The sequence below is a fragment of the Tiliqua scincoides genome, chromosome 4 (genome assembly GCF_035046505.1).
Source record: "Tiliqua scincoides isolate rTilSci1 chromosome 4, rTilSci1.hap2, whole genome shotgun sequence".
NCBI lineage: Eukaryota > Metazoa > Chordata > Lepidosauria > Squamata > Scincidae > Tiliqua > Tiliqua scincoides.
The window spans coordinates 180239325-180262679 of NC_089824.1; the positions used below are offsets into that span (position 1 = coordinate 180239325).

The following is a 23355-nucleotide window of genomic DNA, read 5'->3' on the forward strand; positions in this document are numbered from 1 at the left end:
CCTGGCCTCCAACCAGTTCTCAATCCACAAGAGGACCTGTCCTCTAATTCCCTGATTGTGGAGTTTTTTCAGTAGCCTTTGGTGAGGGACCGTGTCAAACGCCTTCTGAAAGTCCAGATATATAATGTCCACGGGTTCTCCCGCATTCACATGCCTGTTGACCTTTTCAAAGAATTCTATAAGGTTCGTGAGGCAAGACTTACCCTTACAGAAGCCATGCTGACTCTCCCTCAGCAAGGCCTGTTCGTCTATGTGTTTTGAGATCCTATCTTTGATGAGGCATTCCACCATCTTACCCGGTATGGATGTTAGGCTGACCGGCCTATAGTTTCCCGGGTCCCCCCTCTTTCCCTTTTTAAAAATAGGCGTGACATTTGCTATCCTCCAATCTTCTGGCACCGTGGCCGTTTTGAGGGACAAGTTGCATACCTTAGTCAAGAGATCTGCAACTTCATTCTTCAAATCAAGAGATCTGCAACTTCATTCTTCAAGCTTGTTGGTTCATCTAACCCAGTAAATTTCCATCAGGAATATAAACTTGTAGACAACTTTATAACAAAAACTTTAAACTTTATAACAAAAAATAGCTTTTATAACAAAAACTTTAAACTTTATAACAAAAAATAGCCTTGGTTACAGCAATGATAAATATTGGCCTAATCAGACAGTATGTCACACTAGCTAGAATTTAGAAGGGCCAGCTGCACCTCCTGACTCTAATGTGACACTTCAGAGAGATAAAGCTCTGACATTTTTTGCATGCAAAGCAAGGACATCTACCTCGAATCACTGGGGATTGTGTAGATTAAAATGTTAAAGATGGAGATGAGCCTCCCTAATGAAGCCTAGACATGGACCTTAGGTAGATTTAGAAGATAATCAAGTCCCCTTATGTCTCCTGGGACAGTTTCCTAGTACATTCTAGAGAGCTGACAAAAGTCTGATTTGGTCTTTCTTTGCAAAATCATTGCTGCTATTATTACTTCTCAGAACACAATGTCTACTGATAACTGTTCACAAAATATCATCACTTTTCAAGATTAGAAGTTGCTGGTATTAATTCTTCCGCTTCTTGAGGTGCTCTAATTCTTCCAGACAGATCCCTGAATTTTTAGCTCTATAGTTGGCTTTAAAAACCCTGCCCCACAAGCAAGCTCTTCAGCAGTTTAGCAAATGATCACTGGGACTGACCAGAAATGAGCCTCTATTACCTCTCCGTCCAGAGAGCCAGGATGGTGTAGTGCAGAAGATTCCAACATTTCCAAGCCATTGCAATGCCCGTGGAACCCAGAAGTGATTTGTGATGACATTGGTTTTTTGCATTGCATTCTGCTGGAAATTCCACATCCAACGGTGTATTTCATGACAGGGTTGCTCCTCAAATCATGATTTTAGCACCTCATCCCCCTAGTGTGCGTCACCCCCCTTTGCACCTGGTGCGGCCCGCACCCCCCTAGTGACGCCACTGTATCACAATGACAATACAAGCCACTCACTTCCAAGGTCAGAGGTCAAGCCTCCAAAGGGCAGTAAGAGGGTCAGGGTGGGTGGAAGAGCTTTGAGCAGGGCACATTTTTCACATGCTGCAGTTCTGCCCACTGCGGAGAGCCTCCTGCCACTACTTGGAATCTCATGCAGCCCGCAACCTCATGGCAAGTGCTTTGCAACATTCAAGGGTGCTGCAACACACACTTTGGGATCTGGTAGTGTAGAGGTTCAGGAGTTGGACTCTGACCTGGAAGATCCAGGTTCAGATTCTCACTCAGCCATGAAGCTTCCTGGGTGACCTTGGGCCAGACATTCTCAATGTCACCTAGGGGTGTTGTGAGGACAAAGAGAATGGAGGAACTAGGTACCCAAGGGCAGATCTAGGGGAGGCTATGGGTGCATGACCACCCAAACTGTCATGCCAGTGGGAAGGGTGCCCACTGGATTGGGGAGCAGCCCAAGCATGGCTGGGAGCCCAGGTCTACTGGCAGGAGCCCAGGTTTACCCACCCAGGAAACTTTGGCCATGGAGGCTGGCAGATCTGGGCTCCAAGGTCAGATAGGACCACAGGTCTACCCACCGAGCAAGCCTTGGCCATGGAGGCCAAAGTTCAACTGGGAACCAAGATCTACCTGTCGAGTTGACCTGGGCTCTGGAGTTAAGGTAGTGCTCATTCTCCCTCCCCAGAACAAGCATGGATCTGCCCCTGCATGTGCCCCACCCTAAGCCTCTTGGAGAAAGGGTGGTATAATAAATAAATGTGGAGTTTGTGGGTTCTATTAATTTGTTAGAAACAATCAGATGGGTTTGCTATTTCTCATAAGACTTCTTCAACTTCTATGTGTTTTATTTTTAAAAGCCCACACATATTCATAACACTGTTTTCCAAGACTGATATTCTGCTGCAATGTCACATTTCATTAAGCATATTGTGGTTTGCATTCGGCTTCAGAGAATGCTGTCACTGAAAGAAACCGCAGGATTCCAGCTTCTTTAGCATAGAGCAGAAGCCTCTTAGGAATAGAAAACTCAGGCCTACAAATGACTTGTTGATAAATTACATTGTGGAGTCCAATGGCCTGTGGTTTTGACTTCAGAGAAAGCACGGGGTGTCAAATTCTTAACTGTGTCATAATGTGTGTGAGCCATTAACAATGTTTATCGTGCTGATTCTACTAAAAAAGCAGCTGCATGTTTTATTTCAAATCAGTAAAGAAAAATCTATTATTTTATTGTGTTTTGGGAACAGCAGAAAGCATCGAAGACACTTCAGTGCTAAACTAGGAACTATTATTGTTACAAAATTATCTGGAAGTCCAAGTGCAAAAGTATATTGGTGGAATCAAAATATCCAAATAGGCTTATATTTCAGCCAAACTGGTCCAGTTCAGACTGAATGCTAGTCCATGGTTTTCCACTATGAAAACATACCTCAGTGACCTCCTCTGTGCCCTGTCCTCTTATGTGCACAAGAAGGAGACTTCAAGTCTCTGTTTTCACTTTAGAACAAACCAGAATATCAAATATCTAAAGTTAGAACAAATCATAGTTCCCTGAGTTTGCATAAGAGGAAACTGCGGTTTGTTCTAAAGCAGTGGTCACCAAACTCACAACCACTGTGTAGTGAAAAAGCCTTCCCCATTCAGAGTAGCGCTTACCTTTCTCCTGTGCTGCTCACAATCAGCCACCTGCTCGCTACAGAGCAAAGCTCTGGGCAGTCAAGCTTGAAGCCCACTACCCCAGCAGGCTTTATGCCCAGATTTCCAAGCAGATGTAACTGCACAGAGGGTTGTGCTGTAGAGATTGGGTGCTAATGTGAGCAGCACAGCAGAACGGTAAGCACCGCTCACTAGGGGGAAGGCTTCAGCATTGTGCTGGTTCCAGCCCATGAACAGTAGTTTGGCAAATGCTGTTCTAAAGTGAAAGTGGAAGTTTTAAAAACTCCTCCTCATGTAGATGACAAAGGAGGTGAGAAGAAATGGCACAAATCTAAGTGCACTAAACATTATTTAACACTGCATCTGAACCAGGCCAGTATATCCTTGAGATGATGCAGTACCAGCTACTGCATGAATCCAAGTGCTGCAAATGCCAATGTAAAACTGTCTGAATTCCCTAGTGCTGGTGTGAAGCCTCTATCACTGTGATTTTCAGTCTTTTTCATCTCGTGGCACACTGACAAGGCACTGAAAGGAAAAGAGGTGTAGTCCAGAGGTTGAGCTGCCTGAAACTTGCCTGAAGCTAAGCAGGAGCGGCATGATCCATACTTGGACGCGAAATGACCAGAAGTCACTGAGGCTATCATGACCCTTGGTGAGAGAGAGGAGTTGCTGGACTACATGCCATGGTGAGAGGGTTGACTGGAATGTTGAGAATGTCAGTTGGCAAAGAAAGATAATGACTGGAGATCCCCTGCTTGGCATGATTTGTGGCTGTCTGCAGAAGCTTGAGGCATGTGATATGCAGCCAAAAGAGATTACTACACCATGGAAGGAAAACAACAGGAGACTTGTTATGTGTAAAACTTGGGCTCAGTCTGAGGAGGACGTGAGGGAAAACTGCTGCAGGAGAGGAGGCTGCAGTACCAGTGGGGGAAGGTAGAGGCTGCTGTGTGCAGAGGCCTATAAAAGGGGCTGCACAAGGGAGAGCTGGAGAGACCACCAGGGAAGAGTTGCTGTGAGGAGCCTGGGAGAGCAAGCTCTGTAGAGGAAGAAAGATCACCAGGCAAGCTGGGAGAGAAGGAGCTGCAGAGCAGAGCTGAAGCCTCGGTGTGAGGAGAGAGAGCTGCAGCGGGGAGCCACTGAGAGCCAGGGAGCAACCAGCCAGCCTGCCTTTGCCTCAAGTCCTGCTGCCTCGTGCCTGCCTCAGGTCCTCACTCAATCAGGGAATTTGGAACGAGGGTGTTATCATTTTGGTTCGGGTTCCATTCCTCACAAATAAAGCCTTAAACTTACATTTTGGTTTCAGTGACTCTGTCAATCCTGCATAACAGACTGAAGGATTATATACATAGAACAATGTTATAAAGGCCTGTATCAGGTCTAGGACAGCCTGCCTTGAGACGTTTCTGATGCTTCTATGTAAACTGCCTTGAGAAGTTTCTGATGAGCAACCTGATGATGAGAAAGGTGACATATAAATACAGAAATAAATAAAATTGTCAAGTCATAGCAACAGCTTTTTGACAACTGAAAAGGCATACCATGCTAGTAGAGGGGGGATCACGTCCCCAGTGGTCCTAGAGTTTGGGCCCCAATGACCCCCAACTCCCACAGCACACCTGCAGACCATTCACAGTACACCAATGTGCTGTGGTACACTGGTTGAAAATTGCTGTTCTATTATAAAGTATAAATACTAAAAACTGCAGTAAACGTACCAGATTCTATATGTCTATGGTAAGGGAAACAGTAACACAAAAAGTACTTTTCCTTATCAATACTGTGGTCATGAATTGGACCTCAGCTAGCAATATTTAAAGCCCTACAACTTAAATATGCAAAAGCTGTGTGCAAAATGAAGAGCGTAATTCAAAAAATGAAGGGTTGAAATTTTCGAAGGGGTTGCATTTGATGCTATTCATTGGATGTGCAAATTGTGTGCTCATTTGCAAAATATGCCTGATTACTTTTTTTCTTCCAGGAAAGCAGCTCCACTGGCTGCCCAGGTTCTTCTGAGTTCATCCTAGGTGTGAGACGAACAAGGAGTTACTATTTCTCCTTTAAATTGCCAGAACCATTACAAAACCCTTGAGAAAGTGCCTCAATCAATGAAGCAACACTGATGGGAACATTGCTGGACATGGTATGCACCTCAGGTTAATGTCTGGAGGGGGGAAAAAAAACCATCTTGAGACTCTGGGTTTCCAAAGGAATGGTGGCAAGCTGAGCACTTGACTTAACCAAGCAGACGGCTCTGCCTCTATTATCAAGCTACTCTGGGCAATGATTTCAAATGAAAGTCTGTATTTTATTAATTATGAGTCTGCTTTGCTTCTGAACTCTTTAATGAGTTCCCCAGCTGTATCAATCCATAGCCATTAAGTCTAAATGGCTTGTGTGCGCGCACGGATAACAGTTAGGCGAAAATGCATTCATCACACAGAAATTAAGCATGTAGGTTTACAACAGTGCACAGCTGATCAGCTGCATGTGGCTCATGAAGCCATTTTTGTCTTGGCCTAGAGGCTCATGATAAAATTTACCAAAAAACAAACAAACAGTCAGCTTACATCTTTGTAGAAGAAGCTTAGTTGTAAAGGAAACGTTGAAAACCTAAATGAGAATGGAGACTGGGAAGATTCATCAAGAAGATGGCAGGTGCTACGGTACACTACAATACATTGAACTAGCAAAATGGCTGTCATTATGAAGGCAACAGTTATAGTAGGAGGGCCTGCCTATTACAAGAAATGACAGTTCCTGTACCTTATATGCATGTGTCCACAGGTGTATATATAAGAACATAAGAAGAGAACATAAGAACGTAAGAACAGCCCCACTGGATCAGACCATAGGCCCATCTAGTCCAGCTTCCTGTATCTCACAGCGGCCCACCAGATGCCCCAGGGAGCACACCAGATAACAAGAGACCTGCATACTGGTGCCCTCCCTTGCATCTGGCATTCTGATACATAGCCCATTTCTAAAATCAGGAGGTTGCACTTACACATCATGGCTTGTAACCCGTAATGGATTTTTCCTCCAGAAACTTGTCCTATCCCCTTTTAAAGGCATCCAGGCCAGATGCCGTTACCACATCCTGTGGCAAGGAGTTCCACAGACCAACCACATGCTGAGTAAAGAAATATTTTCTTTTGTCTGTTCTAACTCTTCCAACACTCAATTTTAGTGGATGTCCCCTGGTTCTGGTGATATGTGAGAGTGTAAAGAGCATCTCTCTATCCACTTCATCCTTCCCATGCATAATTTTGTATGTCTCAATCATGTCCCCCCTCAGGCGCCTCTTTTCTAGGCTGAAGAGGCCCAAACGCCGTAGCCTTTCCTCATAAGGAAGGTGCCCCAGCCCAGTAATCATCTTAGTCGCTCTCTTTTGCACCTTTTCCATTTCCACTATATCCTTTTTGAGATGTGGAGACCAGAACTGGATGCAATACTCCAGGTGTGGCCTTATCATCGATTTGTGCAACGGCATTATAATATTAGCCGTTTTGTTCTCGATACCTTTTCTAATGATCCCCATTGGATCAAGCCAAAGGCCCATCTAGTCCAGCTTCCTGTAACTCACAGTGGCCCATCAAATGCTTCAAGACAAGACAATAAGACACAACCTGCATCCTGGTGCATTACCTTGCATCTGGCAATCTGAGGTAGCCTATCTCTAAAACCAGGAGCTTGCACATACCTACCATGACTTGTAACCTGTGAAGAACTCTTCCTCCAGAAATTTGTCCAACCCCTTCTTTAAAGGCAAGATGCCATCGCTACTTCCTGTGGCAAGGAGTTCCACAGACTAATTACACTCTGGGTAAAGAAATATTTTCTGTTGTCTCTCCTAACTTTCCCAACACTCAATTTTAGAGGATTTCCCTTTGTTCTGGTGTTACGTGAGAGGGAAAAGAGCATTTCTCTATCCACTCTATTCATCCCCTGCATAATTTTGTATGTCTCAATCATGTCCCCCCTTAGGTGGCTCTTTTCTAGGCTGAAGAGCCCCAGACTTATACATGTACATGCAGTGTTTGGCTGGGCTCACACAGCCTAAATGAGAATTCAGTTTTATCCCACTGCAGGGTTATTTTTCCAATCATTTTGTAGACAGGTATGCAGAGGTGATCCAAGAAACTCACAAGGCTTATAGCCACTACAGAAGGAGGAGCAAAAATCATCATCATCCACAGATGGAGAAAAGATGAACCAGGCAATTCTTGAGGGGAAAGTCCAGCTTTCTATCAATCTTTTAATTACTGTAAGTGCAAGATAAAAAGTACATTAAGGCCAATTCACTATCTTCTAATGGAAGAAAACACAGTTATGTGAGCCTGCTTTTTGAAAGGGCTTTTAAAGGATAGAGTAGTAATTTTAATCTCTTGTATTTATGGTCTAATACAGTGGTATTTACTAATATCCCAAGAAAATTAATCCAAAGAAAAGACAGATTACCATAGTATTGTGAACTAATGTGTTGCAATTCATGCTCAGCCTTGACCTGTGCATTTCTTACACTTAACAGCAATGCTTTTTTAAAAAATTAGAAATCTTTCAGATCAGCATCACCAAATCTTACAACAAATCACAACCTATAGCTGATGTTGGAAGGAAGGTGTATTAAGGAAAAACTTTACTGTTTTGACTGCAGCCCTGCTTTAGGTGGAAAGTAGCCCTCAGACCAAGACCGACATATTTACAATCATTCTCCACCTGCTGGGCTGACAACGAATTACAGGGCTAAGAATTAAGAGGCAGAGGATGCCATGGCCTGACAAACCCATCAGGATTGTTAATGATTACAAAGCAAGGTCCATCTGGTGACTCTACCGGGTTCCTCCATCCTTCAAGCAGGTTGGCAGGAAAAGCAAAGAGCTAGCTTTATCACTGCTGGGCTCCAGCTTAATGCATTGCCAGCGGCTGTCAAGGAGATAAGACAAGAAAAGGAGCTGGGATCATTTGCATTGTTGCAAACATTTCTCCTGGTCTCATTTACAAATTCAGCATCCTGGCCAATTCCGCTGCTTATATTGATGACTCCCTGCAACCCTGGGCCCTTTGCCTCTGTATTCACTTCTCAGGCAATTACAACAGAGATTTCTTTGGCACACATCTTCTGCTACCACGTAGGCAAATTAGTAAGATCTGCTTCCATACAGCTGAAGATTTACTCATCTGTTAAGTGACAAAGTCTGTTGGTTTTGATGGACTTGCTGAAATGTGTGGCTATATTTACAGGCAGTTTAGCGAAATCAGCAGAGTTGCTCATCTCAAGGATAGAAGGAATTCAAAATTAATTCTTTGGCTTTCTCAAGTTTGTTTTAACAGCTGAGATTTCACAGAGAACAATAGTCAACCAAGAACTATTCTTGTACACATCATCTACATTGTAATGAGTTAAAGGGTTTAGTAAAGGGGACGATGCCACTGACAGTGATTGGCTGAGCTGACATAATACCACTGTGGCTGCAATCCTAACTAACTTTCCAGCACTGTCACAAGAGCAATGCAACTCTGAGGTACCTTAGAGGAGGCCTTACCTTGCCTTACCTTGAGGAGGCCTCCATGACTGCCCCCCCCCCCGACTGTAGGATGCAGCACATGCCCCACTGGCAAGTTGGTTTGGACTGTGCCCTGTGTGGGCAGAACTTCACGCTGCCAGTAGCTGCACTGGTCAGATTCACAAAGGGGCAAGATAGGCAGAAAGACCCAAGGAAGGAGGAGTAGAAAAGGAGGATTCAGGAATACCATAAGTCAGCAGACAAAGGGGAATCCTAGGATGAAAGAGAGAGCTGGAAAAAGTACTGGAAGTGGGCCAAAGGCATGGGTTGGTACAGAAATACCCATAGGGCTGGAGTGGCCAACCTTTCAACTTTAGGGCTCTTGGACATTTAACAATTGTGTAGAAGAGGGAATTACAGCAGGTGCAGCTTGTCATCTCACAGATGCCTGTGAGCCTTCCCTGCCATAGGAAGATGAGAACAGGAACAGATTGAAGAAGAAGAAGAAGGATAGTAGCAGCAGTAGCAGCAGCAGCTGTTGTTGTTGTTCTTATAACCTAAAACTCTAGTCTAGAAATAAAGTAGCAAATATTTGCAACCACCCAAATCTTTGGCGATGGACCTGCTATGTGAAATGAAGAGCTGTGTCCTCATGAAGACAGAGCAGACAGGTAGCCTTTTGATGGTGCCTGGCTGGGGAAATGCAACTGGGTTTACTTGGGACTCATATTCTCGCCCTTAACTCTTTCCAAGAGGAAAAAAAAAGTCAGCCCATGAGCCTTCCTGATTTGGACTGGTACAGTATCTCCTTCAGGCAGGAAGGAGGAGAGAAAAGAGATCTTATGAGGAATATGCAGCCGGGTCACCTGCTTGCCTGGAAGATAGCCTTAACCTGCCAGGGGCAACCAGAGGAGTGGCAGTTTACAAGCAGGTAGAGGCAAACAACAGCAGGGTGTTTTCACCATTGGATTTACCATGGTTTCCATCAGCCTAACCATTTCCAGCAGTGGGTGATTCACTTGAGAAAATAAAGCAGCTAATTATTTCACAACTTCCCTGTAATCCTAGCAGCACTAATTGGTTCTGCCATCGACTAACTGCTCCTCTCATTTAAAGCATGTAAATCTGAGCAAGAGGTAGTAGGTTAAAAATATCACTTTCCAATCAAAACAGTATCATGTTTGGATCTTCTCAGAGAAATGAAAGCAACAAAAGGTTTCTGAACTTGCTCACAGTGCAACCAAGAGACATACTTGCTGGTGTAGATGTCCATCTGGCAAGGACATACTTTCAATTTTCACATGCGTGATGATGAGCAGACAACAAGGGTGATGTGCACATGGCAAAGAGGCCAGAATAAATGAGAGCTGTATGACAACCCCGGCCCTTTTATGCATACTGTACATCTATTCACATAAAAAATTATACAACTGCTACTAATGCATGCTTCTGCCATACCCAGCATGAAATTAAAATTCCTCTTCAGTATCACATTGCAAGCTAGAGTTGTTCCACAGAGCAGACAGAAAATGTATCCATTGGCTTCCCCGGCTCTGGGATTGGAAGCCAGTGGGGTGAGGGAGACAGGTCTATTGCCTGGAGGTAAAAATATTCCATTTCCAAAATAAATCCTGTAGAAATATTGCCAGCCTCAAGCATGTCTCTTGGTATTAATTTCATCGTATGGATTCATGCATAACTTCCACACTGCTCCCCTCCCTCTATTACAGCTACTTTTTTCTCTTATCTTCCCAGAACAAACAAACGTGAGAGCTAATTCTGGAAGCTATCTGAGCCCAGAGTCCGCCTATATGTCAATGGTCCTGCTGGAAATGCAAATAGAGCACTTCCAAGGAAATCACAGGCAGAGCAAAGTGAGGATAACAAAGGAAGAGCTGAGGACAATGAAATGCTTTGCTATGCTCTGTGCTGTGGCCAAGTCAAAGAAGGCAGGAATAGGACACTCTCCACAGAACAGCCTATACATTAATGCTCCTCAGGCCCAATTCAAAAATGACCCCTGTGGCTTGGTTGCTCCAGAGATCCAAACTGTACCTCTTCACATGATTAACAATTTTGGTGATGCAAATTAGGTCACATTTAAGGACATAAGCAAAGCTGGCCAAAATGGACGATTGCACTCATTTAAAATTATACTTGATCTATTCCCACAAGGGCAAACTTTACATCAGTGGCATGCCACATAGTCATACACATGCAGATAGGGTTCCTAAAGGTAACCTTGCTGAACAGGGACTTTTAAATTAGATGTTTCAGTATTTGTCAATAAAGAGACAGAGAGACTGCAAGCACACTCTTAATGCAAACTCCTTTACAACATTTTGTTTCTCTGTCATAAACCAATGATTACTGCTTTGTTACATTTATAAATCACCTTCTTTTCATCACATAGCTCCGCAGCATACATGGGGTTCTCTACATCCTGGTTCTAACCAGAACTAGGCCCAGTGAGTTTCAGCGAGGTGGCTGTGTCATGTGACCTCAGACCATGGTATTTTGAAACCACTGTTAACATAGGGTGCAATCCTAACCGGCAGTTATGCCAGCATTGGAGGCCCTGGAGGGTCGCAAACGTGCCATAAAGCACGTTTGTGCCTCCATAGGTGGGAGCCACGTCGGCGCATTCAGATGCGCCAACGCGCGGAGGCAGGCAGACCAACCAACCGCCGCTTGTGTCAGCGCTCTCACCGTAAGGTAGGTGTGGGGGGTGTGGGGGTGGGTGGGAGGGGGCATTTCTGTGTGGAGGAAGGGTGGGCGATTGGTGGCCCTGAGGGCATGCACGCAGGGAACGGGGTGGGGCTAGGACCCAGCGGTTAAGCCAGATCCCAACCCCTGTCCCCAGAGAGAACGGAGTGGCTTCTAGCCGCTCTGCTCTCCTTGGACTTGTGCCACCTCCAGAGGTGGCGCAGGTCCGAAGAGACCCATAGGGGCACATAGCCCTTACCCAGGGGTAAGGGGAAGACCTTCCCCTTGCCCGTGGCTGAGCTACTGACCTAACGAACCTGCGTTGGATGCAGCGCAAGCCTCCTGGCTTGCCTGCTCCAGCGCAGGTTTGGATTGCGCCCATAATGTTGTTCACCTTGTTAGATCACTGTCTTAGGGCACAATCCTAACCAGGTCTACTCAGAAGTAAGTCTTATTGTGTTCAATGGGGCTTACTCTCAGGAAAGTGTGGTTAGGTTTGCAGCCTATTCCTGTTTTGCAGCTGATGAAGTGAGGCTGAAAGATGACTTGAGCTGAGACAAAGATGACAAAAGCTGAGCCTAGATCTTTCTTCCATTGCAACATGATAGCAGCTTTCAAATTTTACAAGAAACTTGCCTTATAAAATCAGGTAGTTGATCCCTGCAGACCCACACAGTCAATTCTGGCAGGCAGATGTTCTGCAGACAGATCTCAAGATTTCCAAGTCTTGTGCTCAAAATCTTTTTAACTATAGAGACATCACAGATGGAATGTGGGGCCATATACATGAAAAACATGTTCATTAAGCTGCAGCCCAAGCTTTAGTATCCTGGCACTTTCACTTTTAAGACCGTCTGGTTCCGTCCTAGGTGTTGGCCAAGATTGCTTCACTATGCGATTAAGCGCCCGAAATGTATCAGCAAATTAAAAATGTGGTGATTTGTGGCTATTTGCCCAAGTCCAAAATGATAGATGGCATGGGACATAAAGCAATTGTATCCAAGGCTTCCAGGAAAACGCCAGGGGAAACCGATCCAGAAATCTGAGCCTAGAAATGAAATTATCCCCTCTTTTTCTCCTCACACTGCGACTGAATTTCCTTTCCTAATGCATAATTATTTTCCCATATAAGAATGACAGGTCTATGCACTTGTATGATGCAGACTTTGAGGATCCACACCACAGCCATCTAAATTAGGCCTTAAGAGGAATCCCTGGTGAGTGAGAATTACATCTTTCTGAGCAAAAGACTTTCTGTGGTGGAGAAATTGAGACATTAGCGTACAAAAATGCCTCAGAAATGTAAGAAATCTGACAAACTGATAGTTTTAGTAGCACTGACTGCTGCAGCAGCAGGACAGCACAAATAAATGCTGCTGGTGACAGAGGCTATGAAAATGTAAGCGCTTGTAGTGGGTGAGATGAACCAGTCAGAATTATGCTGGCCCTATGTGAATATTGACGAACATGATGGTGTCCCCAAAATGCCCAGCTCACAATACTGAAAAACCCACAAGGCCTGGCTTTCAAAACCAGGCTTCTCTGGTTTAGGCTTTTCTCCGACCCTTGCTCAGGAACGCTACCAGTCAGCACCTACCATCCTCCTCAGAAAGATCTGGCCAAACCAGATAAGCCGAATATGCAAAATATGGGCCTCCAAGGAAGAACAGATGGTAAGGAACAAAAGGGTGTGAGAGATAGGATAGTTAGGATAAAGTGGTGTAATTGATTACCCAACCCTCAATAACAGATATCTTGTATGTAGACACCCTGTCAGTACACCTTGTACTGGGCTTCCTACAGAACCTTCCAAACTGATAAGGATGCTGACCATTATTATTATTATTATTATTATTATTATTATTATTATTATTATTATTATTATTATTATTATTATTATTATTATTAACAGTATTTATATACCGCTTTTCAACTAAAAGTTCACAAAGCGGTTTACAGAGAAAAATCAAATAACTAAATGGCTCCCTGTCCCAAAAGGGCTCACAATCTAAAAAGATGCAGATGAATACCAGCAGATAGCCACTAGAACAGACAGTGCTGGGGTGAGGTGGGCCAGTTACTCTCCCCCTGCTAAAAAAAGGAGCACCCACTTGAAAAAGTGCCTCTTACCCAATTAGCAAGGGTTGATCCCTCTGCACATGCCTGATCTTGTCTGATCTTGGAAGCTAAGCAGCTTCAGGCCTGGTTAGTACTTGGATGGGAGACCACCTAGGAATACCAGGTGCTGTAGTAGGCTTATACCATAGTCTTTTGAGACTGAAGGTTGCCAACCAACCAACCATGCTCTGCCTGATTACTTAGTAATTTTCCAAGGATGTTTACCCCTCTTTCTCTGTGCTCTTTTGTGCCCCTCCTCTATTCAGAATGCTCTATAAAACCTGCCTCATTGTAACCCTTCGGGGTCCATCATGCCTGTGTGGTGGATCCATTTTGCAAAACATAGTAAAACCTTTTACCGAAGCCCTCTGAATTCTCCTGTCTGTAGTTTGCCTCTCGGCCATCCAACGAATACTGGGACAATGGTGAGGGCAAGGAGAGACTTCTGAGCAGTATACCGAACTGACAGGTGACCTCAGAAAAGTCACTTAGGGCCCTATCCTATTCAACATTCCAGCACCAGTGCTGCCATAATGCAGGCCCAAGGTAAGGGAACAAATGTTCCCTTACCTTGAGGAAGCTTCTGCAACTGTCACTCCACCACAGGATGCAGTGCATGCCCCATTGGCATGGCTGCACCAGCACTGGAAAATTGGATAGGGTTGAGGCCCTAGTGCTCAGATTGCTCATCTTTGAAAAAAGTAAGTGGTCTGTAGTTTCAAAACTGGAACAACTGTGCTGTTGTGGCATAAGCTGCCCATTTAAAAAATACATAAACACCAGAGAAAAAGAAATACAGTGAAGCCTTGACTTAAATGGACCTTTATTTAACAGATTCAGAAATAACAGCGCTTGCCTGCTTCTAGAACATTATCTCCCTAACTCCTCCTATGTTCTTCAAGCATAAATACCCTCTAGTGACACAAAATGTTTTAAGCCTGATCCACAGACAACAGAATTAGTGGTGAACAGAGACATATAGTGACTCTCTGGGCCAGTGAGACACAGTGTCACCTAGCCCAGTGACAGAAGTGACATGACTCAGAAGTGAGTCACTTCTGGGTCATCTCTGGCCGCGACCACTGATTTAAAACCCCATTTAAAGGGCCAACAATCTCAGCTGATCGTTGGAGATTGGAAACCAGCAACAATAAAACACAAGCTGTGTAGCTTGTGATCTCTCTCTCTCTCTCTCTCTCTCTCTCACACACACACACACACACACACACACACACTCAGAGGGAGTGAGGGAGGGGAGCACTTACACTTCAGGTTGCTCTTGCTTCCTTTTGGGCATTTCCCCCCTTTTCACATTCACCTTGCTTGCCCTGCAGCCTCTGCTTCGTGCCCAAATTGCAATGCAATGTGTGTACTCACTGAGTGGTGCCAGGCAGTCACTCCCTCCCCCCTGAAATCCAAGCAGCGCAGGTACAGAGCCTTCAATCTGGCATGGGCAATGTGCAAGCCTAAACGTATTTACTTGAAAATAAATCACACTATGTTCAAAGGCACTTACTTTTAGGAAAGTGTTCATAGAATTACATCCTTTTTTGACAAAAACTACATGATTTTTACTGACACACCAATGGATTTCAGAAATTCTATAGACAGGCAGTTACAAGTGGACAATACAAAACCTAGATGGTGTTGATTTCCTGGATAAAAGATAGGAAATCAAAAAGCAAACTGACAAAGCAGCCTTCAGAAGAAGATTTTGGTGTCACTGACATAATTTACAAGCAAAAGTGATATAATGCTGGTTGGCAACCTTCAGTCTCGAAAGACTATGGTATAAGCCTACAGCACCCAGTATTCCCAAGCGGTCTCCCATCCAAGTACTAACCAGGCCTGACCCTGCTTAGCTTCCGAGAACAGACAAGATCGGGCACATGCAGGGTAACAGTTGCTGTCTATGCTGCCACCTGTGAAAACTGAGTGAGGAAAGGAAGAAGTCAGTAATGATCTCAAGTCTTCAATAAGAGAGGAATCTACATTATAGACTTGAGAGGGTTAGATGCATGACCACAGTACATCTACCCACTACAGTCTGCATTCAAACTGTGGCGGTCCCTTCTACTGGACTGCAGAATGAGGAAAAGTCACGTATGCTGTATGACAGAATTCATGCCTCTGACATAGGAAAAGGGCAACTGCTGCACATTTTTTGGTATTTCTGGTGGGATGCTGACACAGTGAGCTAAAAGTGTGCAACAGTATTACACAAAAGACCCCTCAGATATCCTAAAGGCAGAAACAAATCTCCTTTCCTGCCTGCTGAAATTCCTGTACTTTTGATGAGGTGATTTGGGTTAGAATAGGGGAGGGAAAGACCCTAATAGCCTGTGAAGTGCAAGACCCTATCACCAAACTTGCCATATCATGTGGAACGCTTAAGAAGGTTAGTTTATTACACATGCAGAGAAACAGCAAGGAGAAGCGGGAAAATCTATATTGTGCTGCAACACGATATCGAATTAATCCCCCTAGGTAGCAGAATCCCTCACAAATAGTGGAAGGGGGAGATATTCACAGCATTATAGTTTATCACACTTTCTGTCAAAATATCCCCCTCAGGGAGTCTTTCACATGATGATATCACCAGTGGAGCCTTACACAGGGAAGATGATTTTCACCAGACAGCAGCCAGCCCTCAATATATTTTGTAGTGAGATGAGTATGTAAGGAGACACACCTTATAGTTATATCTAGTCAGTTATTCTCTTCCTTATGGAATGTAACTGCTTTATTTTTTATGGGTCTATATACACAGCATATACATACCAGAGCATTTATTGTTAATAATATGACTTCTATTGACACAACATTTCCCATTCTGCAAAAAGTATAGATTTAAAAGACCTAAATCAGCCTGTAACATACTGCTGTCCTTAAGGCAAGAAGCAGCAGCTGTTTAAGCAACAGCATAGTGCAAAACAGACTGTGAGAAGGAACTTCAGTGTGCCACCCACAGAGGTGGAAAGGCATGGGGGCCCCCTGAAAAAACACACCTTATCAATCCTTGGAGAGAAAGCATCACACTTAAAAGTGCCAAACAGTCTATTGGCCTTTCTTTACAGGCAATTTAATTCTGCAGAAAGACTATGTGATGATTGCACTCCCAGCTAGAAAAAAAAAAAAAATACATTTTATCAGCTTGCAAACTGCAATATTGAGTTGGTGGTAAATGTGGTTTCCCTTCATGTAAGTACAACTGTCCTGCTTGTCAGTGGTGATGGAACTGTGGCTGCGACAATGCCACTCTCTCCTGGATGGTACTGATGATCCTTGCCTCAAGTTCCTACCCAATATCAATGTGTATTCTTTTTCATAGATATCTATTTCTTAATTCTTTTTTTCCTAATTCAAGTTTGGAAACCTCTGCTGTATAAGGTGAGCAACAGAACATTCATGCAGTACTTTAGGTGAGGGGGGGGGGGAAACTCACTTTCTGATGTTCCCCAATATTATCACCTCACCACCAAACTGCAGCAATGTGACCTCCATTTGAAAGTTTCTTAAATTTATTTCCTTTAAAAAAAAATATTTACTTTTTATGTCAGCTGTGTGCTCACTTTCTGTGACACTGCATCATAGTTGTGCCTAGATTAAGAAAATAGAAAACACATACCTGGTTACCTCTTGGCAATTATACGCCCTCCTTTAACAAGGCTTCCATCCCTATCAATAGGCACTAGTACAACATTTGCATGGTATTAATCATATATATTGTACGTGATCTTTTTTTTATTTAACCACCATCCAATTCTTTTTTTATATCTAGACTGAAAACATTTTAAGAAGGCTGTCCAAGTATCTAATTTGGTTTGCCAACTGAAATTCAAAGTGGAGCTGCAAGTAAATAACAGCCCAATCCTGAGCTGCCTGGAGCTGTGGGACCCAGTGGCTTCACAGAGGGCTCCCACCAGATCCAGCTACCGTGAGAGGCTCCTCGGGAGAAGGGGACATTCGCCTCCTTCCCCCGAGTAAGGGAAGCAGTCCCGCAATGGGACTACTCACTTTAGCGGCGACTGTTTGGTTGCTGCTAAAGTGAAGGCGCTCGTGTAGGGTGTGCAAAGAACAGAACAAGAAGATATGTTCAAGTGACTCCACTTGGTTCGGATCACAGGGGCAGAGCCTTGTGGAAAGAGGTATCCCCTTAAACCAGCCCCATAGAAGGGCTGAAGGAAGGAGTGATGGTGTACTGAAGACACAGGCTCACAAGCCTCCTATAACAGCATTTGACACCACAGAATACTATCTTAGCAAACAAGCAGGGAAAGGCTATGATTATTTATACTGTTATCCCACCTTTTCTCCAAGGAGTTCAGGGCAGGAATCTTGATTCAGCATTTCATTCTTACGACTTTATGAGATATGTTAGGGTGAAAAAGTAACTGGCCCAAAGTAACCTTGTAAGCTTTGTGGCCAAGTGGGAATTTGAACCTGAAACTCCCTGATCCAGATCCTGATCCAGATTCAAAACAGTAACACAACTCCACATGTGCTCTCTAAGCATAAGTATTCACATAAGCAAGGATACATTGCTATATTTTGCAATCCTGCAAACTCTGCCCATGCCCTACTTGAGAAAGTGATTCTCATGCCTTGAGGCTCTGATCACAGTTTTTCTCTAACAAAGATAAAGATTGTGCAGTCTTCCAATGCAAGCTAACGCAATTAAATATCAGAACAAACCTAAGCATCCTATGGTCCATAACAGGACTGTTATAAATAGGTGGTTTATATTGTACATGGATTTTTACTGAAACTTAGCTAAATCCACACTGGTTTGCTTTGCATTAATACAGATACCTTATCACATATTCCAACTCTGATAAAGACTTTGTCCTTTTGCCTTGACACATTTCTAGGTGACACAAATGGCTGGCAACCTTCAGTCTCAAAAGACTATGGTATAAGCCTACAGCACCCAGTATTCCCAAGCGGTCTCCCATCCAAGTACTAACCAGGCCTGACCCTGCTTAGCTTCCGAGAGCAGACGATATCAGGCATGTGCAGGTTCAACACAAGCTCATAATGATCTCCATATCATTCATTTTCAATCCAATACACGTTGACCATACTTATCCACAGATTTTCCACCTGTGAATCTGGCTCAGTGCGGATCCCCCACACTGAGCCAGACTTGGCCCAACCTGTACCCTCTGAAGGCAACCAGAGCTGTGCTCTGGTTGGCTCCAGAGGGCTTTGTGAAGCGGCAGAGGCCGCATGTATCCACCTGCGGCCTCTGAAGGTTTCAGAATGCCTCCTAGAAGCAAAAAAAGGTGACTACCAGTTTTTGGTCAAAATCGGAAGTGTCATTTTTATGCCTTTAAAAGGCATTCTGAGGGCAACACAAACTTGTCAATCAAGTCACACTTTTAAGAACTATTTATGCCCTCTTGCCACTGTTCACACCTGGAATGTTTCTGCTGTATATTTGTTCTTAAGAGAGTTTGCTCTACTCAGAAGGCTATACAAAACTAAAAGAAACCACAGCAGACGCAAACCCCTGGTTGAGGTCCATATCCTAATAGCTTCTGTTTAGCTACATTATTGAAAAGAACCATAACGTTCTCTAGCTTATATGTACCCAACTTCCCTCACCATATAAACTACACCAACAAAGCATTTCTAAATTTAAAACAGTAAGGAGGGTTATAGTGGATGATTGTCAGGGTCTTTAGTCCTATAATTCCAGAACTCTGTTACTTCAACAGCATTGCAGTATAGGAAATAAGAAAGGCAGAAACACCCATCAGAATAAATGCACAGTATCATCATGGCACCTTCCATTTTTAACCACTCTCACACTCAGAATGCCCCAACAAGTTCAGCAAGTAGCTGATATTCTGTAAGCAAGCTGTTGGTTTGGTCCAGACAACTACTCTATGGGCAATGTGATGTTGTCACTTGAATGAGAGGTTTTGAGTGTTACAGAGACATCGATCAAAATGACGATCAATCAGGTGGCACTAACTTACTCTGACAAAGCACTCGGGAAAAAGCGCCCCATACCCCACAACAAGTGTTAATTATTTACATCCCCTGGACTTTTTCAATTATCTCTCCAACAGCGAAAGATTGCATTCTGCTCTTCAGATATATTGATTGCCCAGAGAAGAGAAGAAGGACTTTCAGCTCAGTGTACCATTTGTTTCTCAAAAGCATATTGGCAGAGGAACATTATAGGAGACACAAGGATTGATCAGGCCTTCAGTCACCCAGTTTAGTATCACCATGCCTTGATACTAGGTCCCCTTGCTAGTAAAAATCAAATTCATAGACTCTGATTTATAGGTAGGATGATCTACCTATACAAAGATCTCTCCTCTTAAAGTTCTCCGTTCCCTAATTAGCGGAACCAATGGGGGGGGAGACAATTCTACATTTCGAATTCTGCAGTTTCAAACTTTCAAGTGACCACATGGGAGAATCTCAGGTCACCAAGGAAGTCTACATCTCCATGAGACACACTGCCTTAGACAAGTTGAAATGGATAGTATCCATGAAAATAGATCAAGTTAACCTTGATCTGATCAAGTTTAAAAAATCTGATCAAGTTAACCTTAAGGAAATACGAGCAAGGTCCACAGGTGCAGCCGCTTCATTATTCAGCTATATTCAGACAGACAGACTGACAAACATTTTCAAAAAAAAACTTAGCCATTCCTTATTTGAAATGCAGAGCTGCCCAAGTCTGTAAGGAACTTCAATTGAAGAGCACGGGCCTAAGCCTCAAGTGCAATGTAGACATTCCAGATGAAGCCATTTCAAATGGTGGGAGATACAAAAGGAGAGGCCTAAAAGGAACCAGAGAAGTGGAAGGAAGCATCCATTGACTGTTTTTAAATTGCAGCTGGGATCTAAGACCCAGATTTGGGCCAATTCGAGCCTTATATGAAGTTACATTGCCTCACCAAAAGGGATCTATTTGGTTCTTGGATCCAAATCACCAAGCCTCCTGCTGCAGTAAAACCATTTGTGCACCACATCACCACAGCAATCTGTACAGTCAAGCCCACAGCATGCCAGAGACCAGGTGCATCACAGAAGGATGCTTGACTTGCTCTGTAAATAGCTCCAGATGACCCATGCATGGCAGCCAAGTCACTCAGGGAAAAGGAAAAGGGAAGACAAAAAACAAAAGATCACTAGCCATATGACCAGAGGGGAAATTCCTTTCCAACCACAAATGCAGCATCAACACCTCTAAGCTTTCTGGATGCTCCCAGTCTATGGAGGGAAAGTTATCAGTGGTGTTTATACTACCAGAACTTGACTTTCTTTTATTTTCTGTTTTTGCTGCTATATATGTTTAAGACTTGTTTGCTTGGAAGCAGAGCTACAGGAGTCATATTACAAGCCTCCTTTGGTAGTTACTCAGCCAAAGCCTGACATAAATAGTTATAGCTCCCTTTGGAGCTCTGAAAATCTGGTGTCCTCAGCAAGATAATCCACCTTCTAACTGAGGAATAGTGATTATTATAAAGTAGATTTTAAACATCATCTTTCCTTAACTATAAGTCCCCAGACTATTTTTTGTCTAAGTCTTTCAGCAGATATTAGAGAGCTAACACCTATCTCAGGTGGTAAAGATGATGATGATGATGATTAATATTAAAACATAATTTAAAAACAAGATAAAACATATTTTGTTTTATCAAAACAAGAGATGGTAAGAGACTCATAATAAAAGAAAGGGATATGCAGCACATGTACAAGATGGAAGGAGAACCAAAAGTAGTCAAGCTCCAAGATGCAAGGCCAGACAAGATCCAGTCAAGATGCAAGATCTCAGATGGTGTGCTGCTTCCTTCCCCTTTAACAGGCAGTGCTGATCAGTAGAGACCTTGGTGAAAGAGAAGTTTAACAAAGTACCACATCACCTCTGACCAGATCTATACAACTTTGGAAGCTATATATGAATAGTCCTCCAGTGCTTCAGAGTCAAAATTGCCTGTGTCAACCTGCATTGCACCATTAAGGGCAAAAAGGACCATCTGAGTGTATTCTCCTCTCAAACAGCTCAAGCCTTATGCACTCGCATCAACAGAAACTACAGTAATGAAGATTACTACTACTACTACTACTACTACTACTACTACTACAAAGGGTGCTTCCCCCACCACCACCTGTTTAATCAATCAGACAGATTGGTGTGAAATTATAAACACTCAAATGTTAATGTTTCATACTCTCAGAAATACTGCCACAATCATTGTTTATTACCCCTGCACCTCCGAAATAAGCACACCAGACAAAGGCTTGGGATAAAGGGTCACTTTTATTAATCAAAATAATAAAATTTGCAGCAGGGGGAACTAACTAAACCACCCCCCACGTGTGGGCAACTAAGTTGGGGGAAGCAGTGCTAACCATCTGCCCCCCCCCCCGGGCTACATGGGCATCACATCGTGGCTCCAAGTCATCCTTGGTCCTGGCCCGAGAGACCACCAACCCCAAAGGGTTGAGGCAGCAGAAGAGCAGAGACCCCACAGGCCACGCCCACTGGTGATCTCTGCTTGCTCCAGCCCAGGGGCTTGCCAGCCAGCCTCAGCAACCCAGACAAGTATCGTCTGAGCGGTCCTGGCTCACCCCCTGACCTCGCTGACCTCCTGATGTATACCGATTCCCTACATCCCTATCTACCCTGCCCACACAAACCTGCCAAAGTGACCAAAGGCAAGTAGTACAGACAATAAACTCAACACCCACACCATGGCAGTCTGGGGTAGGCGAAAAAATCACCCGCCACGGCCAATTAGGCTGGCGACAAAAAATTCCTACCCGGCCCCCCAAAGAGTGACCAGCTACTCTCAGACTGTCCTTCGGTGAGCGGGCAGGGCTCAGGAAAACCAGCAGAATGGAGCCAGAAGGTGAGGAGCCTTCTGGGTGCTCTGCCCCCACAGATAATGCAGCCAATAGGCTGCCCCCATTTTCCTGCCTCTGCCTGGCATGCACAGAGTGCAGGGCAAAGGGGGGGGCGACATGTTATGGTGCCTCACCCTCAATCTTGTAGAGCAGTGGTTCTCACACATTTAGCTTTGGGACCCACTTTTTAGAATGAGAGTCTGTCAAGACCCACCAGAAGTTATGTCATGACTGGAAGTGACATCAGCAGGCAGGAAATATTTTAAGAATCTTAGGCTGCAATCCTACCCATACTTACCCAGGAGTAAGTCCCATTGATTGTCATTGTTAAAATAATATGCATAGTAGTCTGTTAAAAGTACAGGTCTGTAACATTTCCCCAGATGCAGTCACATGCCATGGAAGCATCAAGTCTAGACTATCAAAAATAAAATATTGAAATGAATGGGGACCCACCTAAAATTGACTTGTGATCCACCTGGTGGGTCCCGACCCACAGTTTGAGAAACACTGTTGTAGAGGAATGCCCCTCCCCCAAAGAAGACTCTTTGTGCTGTTTTTCTTAAGGCAAAAACGGCTGATTATTGATAATGCATAAAAGAGTGTGTCTGTTTACAGGACCATGAAAACACATTCCCACCAGAATTTTCACTGGAATTTCATACATATCTAGGGACAAGCATTTTAAGCAAAAAAAAGGCCATTTCCTTTATTGCATGCCACATTAACCACATTCACAAGTTTTTTGAAAATCCCAGAAAGAACAACAACAACAACAAAAAGCATTCTTAGCAATCACTTGCAAAAATTGCTCCAAAGTATCACTCTTCTTAATTTGGTCCTACAAGAATAGATCCATGAGAACCCTCAAAAGTTTCAGTTAGGGAGAGCCTCAAACATAAACTACTTTGGGCCCAATCTTATGGAGGGCATGCCGGCTCACTGCCAGCATGCACTATCACAATGTAAGACATGTTTGCAGTAGCGCTGGGCTAGCACTG

At 43.9% G+C, this 23355-nt stretch overlaps 1 protein-coding gene and 1 pseudogene across 5 annotated transcripts in view; both read right to left on the reverse strand.

Annotated features, from left to right (window-relative positions):
- Window positions 1-23355, reverse strand: part of PLXNA2 (plexin A2) — a 481295-nt gene that overhangs the window by 328980 nt on the left and 128960 nt on the right. The gene's annotated exons all lie outside the window — the stretch shown is intronic.
- LOC136650196 (5S ribosomal RNA) lies at window positions 15275-15391 on the reverse strand (annotated as a pseudogene).